This window comes from Mandrillus leucophaeus, unplaced genomic scaffold (assembly GCF_000951045.1).
Source record: "Mandrillus leucophaeus isolate KB7577 unplaced genomic scaffold, Mleu.le_1.0 Scaffold114, whole genome shotgun sequence".
Lineage (NCBI taxonomy): Eukaryota > Metazoa > Chordata > Mammalia > Primates > Cercopithecidae > Mandrillus > Mandrillus leucophaeus.
Window position 1 is genome coordinate 237635 of NW_012099654.1, and position 11185 is coordinate 248819.

The 11185-nt window shown below is 40.4% G+C and overlaps 1 protein-coding gene across 1 annotated transcript in view; it reads left to right on the top strand.

Moving 5' to 3' along the window:
* Positions 1-11185, top strand: part of AP3B1 (adaptor-related protein complex 3, beta 1 subunit) — a 328165-nt gene that overhangs the window by 61040 nt on the left and 255940 nt on the right. The window lies entirely within an intron of this gene.

Sequence of the window (11185 nt, forward strand, 5' to 3'; positions counted from 1 at the left end):
CAAGCTCATGAATTCTTTCTTCTGCTTATCAGTTCTGCTGGTAAGAGACTCTGATGCATTCTTCAGTATATCAACTTTATTTTTCAACTCTAGAATTTCTGATTGATTCTTTTTAACTGTTTCAATCTCTTTGTTAAATTTATCTGATACAATTCTTAATTCCTTCTCTATGTTATCTTGAATTTCTTTGAGTTTTCTCAAGACAGCTATTTTGAATTCTCTATCTGAAAGGTCACATATTTCTCTTTTTCCAGAATTGTTCCCTGGTGCCTTATTTAGTTTGATTGGTGAGGTCGTATTTTCCTGGATGGTCTTGATGTTTATAGATGTTCATCAGTTTTTGGGCATTGGAGAGTTAGGTATTTATTGTAGTCATCACAGCCTGGGCTTGTTTATGCTTATCTTTCTTGGGAAGGCTTTCTAGTATTCACAGGGACTTGGGCCCCAAGCCCAATAATGCTGTGATTTTTGTAGCCTCATAGAGTTTGATGCTAGTAGATGTTCTTTGGTGTCTGGACATTGAAGAGTTAGGTATTTATTGTAGTCTTCACCCCCTTGGCATAATAGCCATCCTTCTTGGGAAATCTTTCCAGATGTTTGAAAGAACATGGGTGTTATAATCTAAGCTGTATTTGCTTTAGGGGGCACCCCAAGCCCAGTAACACTGTGGTTCTTGCAGACTCATAGAGGTCTTGAAACAGATCTGGGATAATTTTCTGGGTTACCAGGCAGAGACTCTTGTTCTCTTTCCTTACTTTCTTCCAAACATACAGAGCCTCTCCTCTGTTTTGAGCTAGATAAAGCTGAGGATGGTGACATAAGCACCCCTGTGGCCACCAGTACTATATGCTGGGTCAGACTTAAAGCCAGCACAGCACTGGGTCTTGCATAAGGCCTGCTGTAACCGCTTCTTGGCTATTACCATATTTGCTCAAGGCCCTGGGGCTCCACAGTCAGCAGGTAGCAAAGCCAAACAGACCTGTGCCCTTCCCTTAAGGGTGGCGAGGTCCCCCAGGCCCCGGATGAGTCAAGAAGTTCTGTCTGGGAGCCCTGGGAGTCAGGGACTAGAATCAGAAACCTTGGAAGTCTACCTAGTGTTCTGTTGTATTATAGCTGAGCTGGCATTCAAACCACAACGTGCAATCCTTCCCACTCTTCCCTCCCGTTTCCAAAGGCAGAGGAGCCTCAACCTGTAGCCACCACCACCCCAGGCCAGAAAGAGTACTGCCAGAGTACCCCCATAGTCCCTTAAGGCCCAAGGTCTCTTAAGTCAGCATTCACAAAAAGCTATCGGGGGTACCCTGGCAGTACTTTTCATGAATGCTGCTTGGCCTGGGACTCACCCTTCAGGGCAGTGGGCTCCCCTCTGGCCCAGGACATGTCCAGAAATGCTGTCCAAGAGCCAAGTTCTGGAATTGAGGACGCTAAGAACCCACTTGGTACTCTACCTTGCTGTGGGTGTACTGGTACCTAGGGTGCAAGACAAAGCCCCCTTTACTTTCCCCTCTGCTGTTCTCAAGCAGGAGTTTTGCCGCATATGCACCACAGCTGGGAATGTGCTGAGTCTCACCTGAAGCCAACAAGTCTCAGTGGTTCACCCAAGGCCCTCAATGTAGTACCTGGGTATTGCTGCTGGTTATTCAGGGCCCAAGGGCTCTTCAGTTAGCAGATGATGAATGCTGCCACGCCTCGGCCCTTTCCTTCAAGGCAGCAAGTTCCTTTCTGGACGAGGGTGTGTCTAGGAATGTCATCTGGGAGTAGTTAGGTCCTGGAATGGGGGCCTCATGGCTCTGACTGGTGCCCTATCCTGCTGTGGCTGAGCTGGTATCCAAGATGCAAGACAAAGTCCTCCCCACTCTTCCCTCTCCTCTTCTTAAGTGGAAGGGAGGGGTCTCTTTTGGAGCCACCAGCTGTGCAACCTGGGGTTAGGAGAGAGGTAATGTCAGCACTCCCTTGGCTTCCCCAGGTGTTGTCTCAGTATGTTGCATGCTCCCTCAGTCCATGTCTCTAGGCCTAATTCAGCCGTAGGACTTGCCAAAGAGTTGCAGTCCTTATGGCCTAGACTGTCTTTCAGGTTTACTTGGAGACACACAGTGCTGTAGCCCTCGGTGGCAAGGTTTTCCAGAGACTCAAGTTCAGACCTCTGGGATTTCTTTCTGGCTAGGGCTGGTTTAAATGCTCTGCCTGTGGGTGGGCATCAGCTGAGTTTGGTCTGGTTTTCCTTTCTGCTTTAACAGGACAGCACGGAGTTGAATGCCTCACAATTGCAGTATTCTCCCTTCCCCAGTGCCCAGAGATACCCTCCATACCATGCACTGCTGCTGGAAGAGGAGCCTCACCACTCTGAGGAAAAGGGTGGCGTTGGTGATTCAGGACTGTTTCTTTTATAATCTCTTCTGTGCCTCTTTCAGTGATATGAAGTTCAAACCAAGTCCTATGAGTGCTCGCCTGATTTTTGGTTCTTATGAAGGTGATTTTTTCTGTGTAGATAGTTGTTAATGTTTTTGTCCTTGAGGGGACGATTGGTGGAGCTTTCTATTGCACCATCTTGCTCTGCCTCTGAGATTGCTTTTTCTCTTTCTCTTTTAAAGAATCTGTTTTAACTGTCTGGATATGTAGATGTTTTTCATATTTTGAAGAAAAAGAAAATTTATTCAAGATGTGGTCTGTGTTTGTTTTTTCTTTACTGATTTGTTATGCTACTAATGAACCCTTTGATTCTAAAATTTTACATCTGTTTTACTTAGAGAATATTTGTCTGCTATTTATTTTCTCCTTTTTCTGTCAATCTGCCAGTTCTCTCTTGGCCTTCCTACTATGTGTATATTATATTTCTTGGGTCCATCCTCTGTGTCTGCCTCTGCCTTCTCCCCTGTCAGATTGACCTCTCTAACCTTTCCTGTCATTTTTAGGATATGTTTTTGAGCTGGCATTTTAAGTCAGTTTAGAATTTTTGACATTATCCTTTCTTTTCTCATTATATTTTAAAATTTGGTAATTATGTCTTTATCTGAAAGTTTTCTTTGCTATTCCAAAGTCATTCTTTTTTCAAAAAATGCCATGTCCCCTCAAATCTCACTAGGAATATGAATTAGACGTATTTCCCATGGTTTTTCTCTTTTATGTCCAACTTTTTCCCCAGATAATTTATTCATACTTCTCCAGTAGATCCTCTTCTTTTGAACTGTGGAATGTTTTTATACGCCCTGTTATTGTTTTCCCCCTTAAGTCATCCTCAGAAAGCATTAGAGTTATCTATCTTTATTTTTTCCGAATTTCTATTTGAAATTGGTTCTGTTATAGACTCTAAATTCAGAGGATCAATAATTTCAGGTTCCATTGTGAGATGAAGAGAGTAGTATTCATATTAATAAATTAAGTATTAGAAGACAAAGTGTCTATTTAGAATAGAATGGGACAAACAGATAGCTCAGGGTAAGGAGCCTGAGAGCACCCTTCCTTCTGTCTTTAATTGGTATGTCTTCATTATGTTCTTTGCTGTTTTTCTGTTTTTTCCTTTATTTTTCTCTTTTGGTTTTAAGTATTCTTTGGGAATAGGTACTATATTCTGCTGTTTGGTATGTTGTCCTCAGGGTACTTCCCTGAAGATTATTAGAAAGACCAATATATTGGAGCCAAGGGCTTGTCTGATACTTAAGCAGTAGGTAAAATTAGGTCCACTTTTGATTAAGTAGTAAATTCATCCACTTATTTCTTAGGTTGTAACTAGATTGGTAGATGATTGTTTCCTAAAATGTTATCTTATGTGAACCATACCCCTGCAGAAATTTGTTGAAATTTCCGTTATGTGGATAGTACTTTATCTGAAATAGAAAATGTCCTGGATTGATGCAATAGCAGAATAGTGATAACAGAAGAAAGTGCCAGAAGTTGAAGACAGATCATTAGAAATTATTCAGTTTGTGGCCAGACATGGTAGCTCCTGCCTGTAATCCCAACACTTCAGGAGGCTGAAGATTGCTTGAGTCAAGGAGTTCCGAGACCAGCCTGGGCAACAAAGTGAGACCCTGTCTCTACAGAAATACCAAAAAATTAGCCAGGTATGGTGGAGGGTGCCTGTGGTGTCAGCTACACAGGAAGCTGAGGCAGAAACACCACTTGCGCCCAAGAGGTTGAGGCTGCAGTGAGCCAGCATGGCACCATTGCAGTCTAGCCTGTGCGACACAGCAAGACTCTGTCTCAAAAAAAAAAAAAAAAAATCGTTCTGAAGAACAGAGATTGAAAAGAAATGAACAGAGCCTTGGAGTTTTGTTGGTTCATTCCAAAGATCTAACGTATGCCTCATTAGAACACCAGAAGGAGAGGAGAAAGAGATTGGAGTAGGAAAGAATATTTGAAGAAATAATGGTGGAAAACTTCTGAAATTTGATGAAAGATACAATTTTTATTTTTATTTTTGAAACGGAGTCTCGCTTGGCTCACTGCAACCTCCGCCTCCGGGGTTCAAGCTGCTGCTTTAGTCTTCTGAGTAGCTGGGATTACAAGCACCTTCCCCGCCCACCACGCCCAGCTAATTTTTGTTCTTTTAGTGGAAACGAGGTTTTGTCATGTTGGTCAGGCTGGTCTCGAACTCCTGACCTCAGGTAATCCGCCCTCCTCAGCCTCCCAAAGTGCTGGAATTACAGACGTGAGCCACTGTGCCCGGCCAAGATACAAATTTATAGGTGAAAGAAGCTCAGTGAATGCCAGTTAGGAGAAACTGAAAGAAAACCATACATAAACACAGTAATTAAACAGTTGAAAACCAAAAATAAAGTCTTAAAAGTAGCTGGAAAAAATGGTACATACAGGGCAACAATAATTTGAATAAGTGCAGATTTCTCATCAGAAGTCATGGCAACCAGAAGACAGTGGAACAACATGTTTCAAGTACTGAAAGAAAACTGTTAACCCAGAACTCTATATCCATTGAAAATATCCTTCAAGAATGAAGATGAAATAAAGACCAAGAGTATCCATTTCTAACATGTTTGCTTTAATGAAATGTTAATGGACGTTCTGTAGGCTGAAGGGAAATAATACTAGATGGATATTTAGGGGGACCAATCAAAATGATAAATACATATAAAGGACTAATTTTATTCCTGAGTTATCCCACTATCTGAGAGGTTTTTTATATGGGTATAAATATAATATATATGATGGCTAAACATAAAAGCTAGTGCGGAGGTAGAAATAAAAGGGCCTATGTGGTTGCAGTGTTTCTGCATTTTTCTTTGTGTTTCTTTTTTTTTTTTTTGGGACGGAGTCTTGCTCTGTTGCCCAGGCTGGAGTGCAGTGGCATGATCTCGGCTCACTGCAACCTCCGCCTCCTGGGTTCAAGTGATTCTTCTGCCTCAGCCTCCCAAGTAGCTGGGACTACTACAGGTGCGCACCACCACACCTGGCTAATTTTTGTGTTTTTAGTAGAGTTGGGGTTTCACCATATTGGCCAGGCTGGTCTCGGACTCCTGACCTTGTGATCTGCCTGCCTCAGCCTCCCAAAGTGCTGGGATTACAGGCGTGAGCCACCGTGCCCTACCAGTTTCTGCATTTTTCTTGACCTGGTACAGTGTTAACTCTAAGAAAACTGTGTAAGGTTTGCTATATCTATATCTATGTATTTATATATCTGTTTATCTACCTATGTATCTGATAATCCGATAAGTTAAAGATACGCTGTTTGAGCACAAAGGAGATTCATTTAAACTGCTATTGCTATAGATTACACCTATGACGCATTTTTATGAGGAACCAGTAAATTATATAAAAAGACATAGGCAGAAAGTTAATATCAAATAGGAAATACTAAAAATTTTCTAAGGAAAAGAGGAAAGAGCAAGTAGGAGAACAGAAAACACAGGGAATAAACAGAAAACAGATACTAAAATGGTAGACTTCAATCTAACCATGTTAATAATTCTATTACATGTAAGTGGTCTGATGTTACCAATTAAAAGAGATCTTCATATTGGATAAAAATATGAAGATATAACTGTGATCTTTGTGAGAAACCCACTTTTAATATAATGACATAAGTTATAAGGAAGGAAAAATGCATACCATACAAACACTAACAAAAAACTCAAATCTATTAATATCAGAGAGGTAAACTTTTGAACAAATAGTATGATTAGGATAAAGAACATAACAATAAGAGTCATTTTCCTAAAAAGACATAATAATCTTAAATGTGCCTAACAACAGAGCTTCAAAAATGGAGTTAAAAAAAAAACCTGTTAGAACTGAAAAGAAAGATGGACAAATTCACAATTATAGTTAGAGATGTAAGTGCTTTTCTCTTAAAAATCAGTAGAATAGGGAAATAGAAAACCAATAAGGAAATTTAAGACTAGAATAATATCAACTTATATGACCTAATTGACATTTATAGAGCACTCCACCCAACAGTAGCGAAATATACATTCTTTTTATATGTTAGATAGACTACATTTTGGGCAATAAAACACAATCTTAACAAAAGAATTAAAAGTATGCAAAGTATGTTTTCTGACCATATAGAATTAAACTAAACACAGTCATTGGAAGAGATCAAAACATTTTTTAAATATTTGAAAATTTGAAATGATGAAATGATTCATGAGTCAAAAGTAAAAGTCACAAGGAAATTAGGATGAAATTGAAAAACATATCAAAGTTTGGAGGATTTAGGTAAAACAGTACTTACAAGGAAATTTATAGTAATAAAAGCTTATGTTTGAAAAGAAATATTTCCAATCAGTACTCTGAGCATCTACCTTAACAGCAGAAATAGAAGAGCAAATTAAACTCAAATTGAAACTAAAGAAAGAAATAATAAGGTAGAGTAGAAATCAATGAGATTGACTAGAGAAAAACAGTAGAGTAAAATCAGTGAAATGAAAAACTAGTCCTTGGAAAAGATTGATAAAATTGATAAATCTATAGACAGAGTGACCAAGAAAAAATAGAGGACAAATTATCAATATCAGAAATGCAAGACTCTGTTGACATTTAAGGGACAATTAGGGAATATTTCAGGCATCATTAGCCCCATAAATTTGACTACTTTGTTGAAATGAGCAAAGTCCTTGAAAGATAAGCTATGACGTTTACTCCAGAAGAACTAGATTATCTGAATAGTCCTATATCTAATAAAGTAATTGAAGTTTTCATTAAAAAAATTTCAACAGGGAACATTCAGTTCTACATAAGCTCTTCCAGAATATAAAATATGAGAAAATACTTCTAAATTCAATTTATGAGTTCAGTGCTATCCTGGTCTGAAAACTAGACAAAGACATTATGAAAAAATTAAGTTATGTCCATCTCCTTCATGAACGTAGAGGATTGGATGGAGAGTATATCAATCAAATTTCCCAAAATACAGTGCTGTTAGGCTATACCCATTGTAAGTGAAACATTGATGTTGGGGCTGAGGCCACCAAAGGTTGAAGAATGAAAAACAAGTAAAAGTCAAATGTGTGAAGTTAGAGAACAGGTATCAGAAACTAATCACTCTTTTAATTAGATGCCTGCAACCAGTGAATGTTCTTTGCGGACTCTGGAATTCCATCTCTACCTTGGGTAGAAGCTGTCTAAGAGCTTAGCAGAGGGCATGATTAGAATCTAGGAGAGTTTAGAGCTACAAATGACCTTGTGTTATCTCCTCAACTTTGCCCAGCTGCTCCCTAAACATGACTTTCACCTTTTACCTGAAAACTTGTCTTCCTTTCTCACCTTTTATCTAGAGAGTCACCTTCAAAGGGCAGATTCGCTGGTACTGCAGCTTTTTCAAATATCAGGAACTTCAACCAAATAAAATAAAAAAGGACATATTTTCCTGTGCTTTCCACCTGTGAACCTTACTTTTCCTGCAGGGCCCAAATTTGACTCCCCTCAATTCCTATGCTCCTTGTTCTGGGTAAAAGAGTACAAGGGGACCAGGAACAGAGTTTTCACCTGAAGCAGAAGGGGGAAGGGTGGGAGAAGTATGTTATCTGAGTGGATAGGGAGGAATACTGAGAAGGACTGAGCTTCGAGGAGTCTTAGAGCTTCTTTGCTGAACTTCAAGGAGTCTTAAAGCTTCTTTGCTGGTTTCTTCCTTTCTCCATGTTGGGAAGAGGGCTTGTGGGAAAAGGGCTTGTGGGGTGCCTGTATAAACTGGCCATAAAAATATGGGACAATAAGTTGTGGAAAACCACAAGACGCCTCTGAGGAGGAAAGTCTCCTAATTGCCATCATGTTCCCATGCTCAGAGTGAGACCCGCTTTCTTATCTGTAAACACTGTGTTCAAGGAGAAAGACACTCCTTTGAAACACTGGAATGTGAACAGACGTGCAGACTCCTAGTTAAGCCCGCTCCCACTAGCTACTCTCCGATAAGTTAAAGATACGCTCTTTGAGCACAAAGGAGGTTCATTTAAACCACCATTGCTATAGATTACACCTATGACGCATTGCCTCCCTTTCACTGTTTCTCCCTGAACATCTGCTTCTCAGATCTAAGTGACTGTACTCACCAGTGTGGAGACCAGAGCTCTGAGTCTTTTGCAGCCTCCAAAAGTACAAGTGGCCCCCTGGCTCCTGACCTTTACTCTTTACTTGTCTCTTCTCAATCCTTTGTCTCCACCGGACTTTAGGTGCCCTATGGGTGGTGTTGAGACTGGTTCCCAACACTCCACAATTTCTACATTTTTTTTTTTTTTAGTCATTGTCTCGCTCTGTCGCCAGGCTGGAATGCAGTGGTGCGATCTTGGCTCACTATAACCTTTGCCTCCGGGGTTCAAGCGATTCTTGTGCCTCAACCTCCTGAGTAGCTGGGATTACAGGCACGCACCACCACACCCAGCTAATTTTTGTATTTTTAGTAGAGATGGGGTTTCACCATGTTGGCCAGGATGGTCTCCATCTCCTGACCTTGTGATCTGCCCACCTTGGCCTCCCAAAGTGCTGGGATGACAGGCGTGAGCCACCACGCTTGGCCACAATTTCTACTTTTAGGATTGTACTATGTCTTGTCCCTCAGTCGACTTCCCTGTCTGTCTGTCCTCCTGTAGTGATCTCATCCCTTTCCAAATGCATATTGCTAACCAGTGCTATCTCTTGTATTCTGTAGCCTTTATTCCCATATATTCGGCTGGCTTCTCAGCATATCTGAAACCAAACTCTGGATTGCTCATCTCCCCAAATACCTGCTTCTTCCCTAGTCTTTCTCATTGTGGTTAATGGCAATTCCATTTCTCCTGTCCGTCATTTGTAGTCCTTCTTTTTTTTTGAGATGGAGTCTCATTCTGTTGTGCAGGCTGGAGTGCAGTGGCGTGATCTCGGCTCACTGCAACCTCTGGCTCCCAGGTTCAAGTGATTCTCCTGCCTCAGCCTCCCAAGTAACTGGGATTACAGGTGTCTGCCACCATGCCCGGCTAATTTTGTGTTTGCGTGTGTATGTGTGTGTTTTTAGTAGAAACGGGGTTTCACCATGTTGGCCAGGCTGGTCACAAACTCCTGGCCTCACGTAATCTGCCTGCCTCGGCCTCCCAAAGTGCTGGAATTACAGGCAGTTGTTATTCTTAATTCGTGTCCCTTCTTTCTTATATCATATATAATCTATTTTCAGAAAAAATCCCAAATCTACCCCATTCTCACTATGGTCACTATCTTTGCTCTGTATAATTGCAGTAGCCTTCTGTTTTCCATGCTATCATATCTTCTGGTCTATTTTTCACATCGCAGCCAGAAAGATCCTTTTAAAATATGAGTCATTGCTAAATATTTAATGATGTCTTTCCTCTGCTCACAACTCGCCATTGGTCTCCTGCTACACTCATAGTAAAAGGCAATTCGTTTTACAGTAGTTTATACATTTCTGACCTTATCTCTCATCATTCTTCCCCACACTTACTCCAGTCTGACTCTCCTGGCCTCCTATTCCTGGCACATGCCATGCCTAAACCATTGTTTCCCTAGCTAGTCACATGGATCCCCTTCTCTCTTCCTTTGCATCCCTGCCTAAAGGAAGGCCTTTTCTGACCACCTTATATAAAAGAGCAACTCTCACCTCCACCTCAGCACTTCTCATCCCCCGATACTGCTTTATTTTTCTCCACAGTAGTCTATTGCCACCTCACTATTAATTGTTTATTGACCTTCGCCCCATTAGAATGTAACCACCACATGGGCAAGGACTTTGTATTGGTTATGGTTGGATCCCTAAGACCTAGGATAGTCCCTGCTAGAAAGTATCCTCTCAGCAAATATTTGTTGAGTGAATTTGATTGTGGTGTTTTTTTCCTTCCTCATATTTGAATAACATTCTGCAGAATAAAGTTAGATAGTCATGGAGTAGGATACCATAGGACAGGATGTCTGACTTTAGGTAATCATTGAATGAATGAATGAATTAATTAATTAATGGCAGGGGTCCTACAGAACATTAATCCCTGTCTTATTTCAAAGATGAGAAAATGGAGAGAGGTGTACAAATCATAGAAAGATGTCTTAGCTTCAGTATTTTGTAAACCCTCCAAAATGCTCAGCAGGTTTCACAAAATACTCAAATCAAAAGAATGTCACAGGTAAGGAAATAGAATATAAAAAGACTAGCTTGTATTCAAGAATATTTTAAGGCTATCATATAGAAAGGGCATATAAGAAATTGCTAACGGGGATTATAATGCTAAAAATATCACATAATATTTATATAACGTGTTGTAAATTAATAAAGCCAATACCTTTTTAAAGGTAGTTTGTTAGATATGGTGTGTAATTCATAAGGAATCCCTTTCCCTCAAGTTGCTCTATAGTTTGAACTTTATTTTGTGGTTAACAAAGTCTAGACTTTTAAAAGACATAAAGTTATAATCTGAGAATGAGAAAGACAAAATGGGAATACAGATAGATATAAAACTAAAATAAATAGAAATGTAAGATAGTGCACAGGAAATTCCAAATAATAAGTGTAGATTAAAATATTCTAGAGGAGGCTGCACATGGTGGCTCATGTCTGTAATTCCAGCACTTTGGGAGGCTGAGGGGAGTGGATCACTTGAGGTCAGGAGTTCAAGACCAGCCTGGTCAACATGGCGAAACCCCATCTCTACTAAAAATACGAAAATTAGCCAGTGGTGGCATCAGGTGCCTGTAATCCCAGCTACTTGGAAAACTGAGGCAGGAGAATCGCTTGAATTCAGGAGGCGGAGGTTGCAGT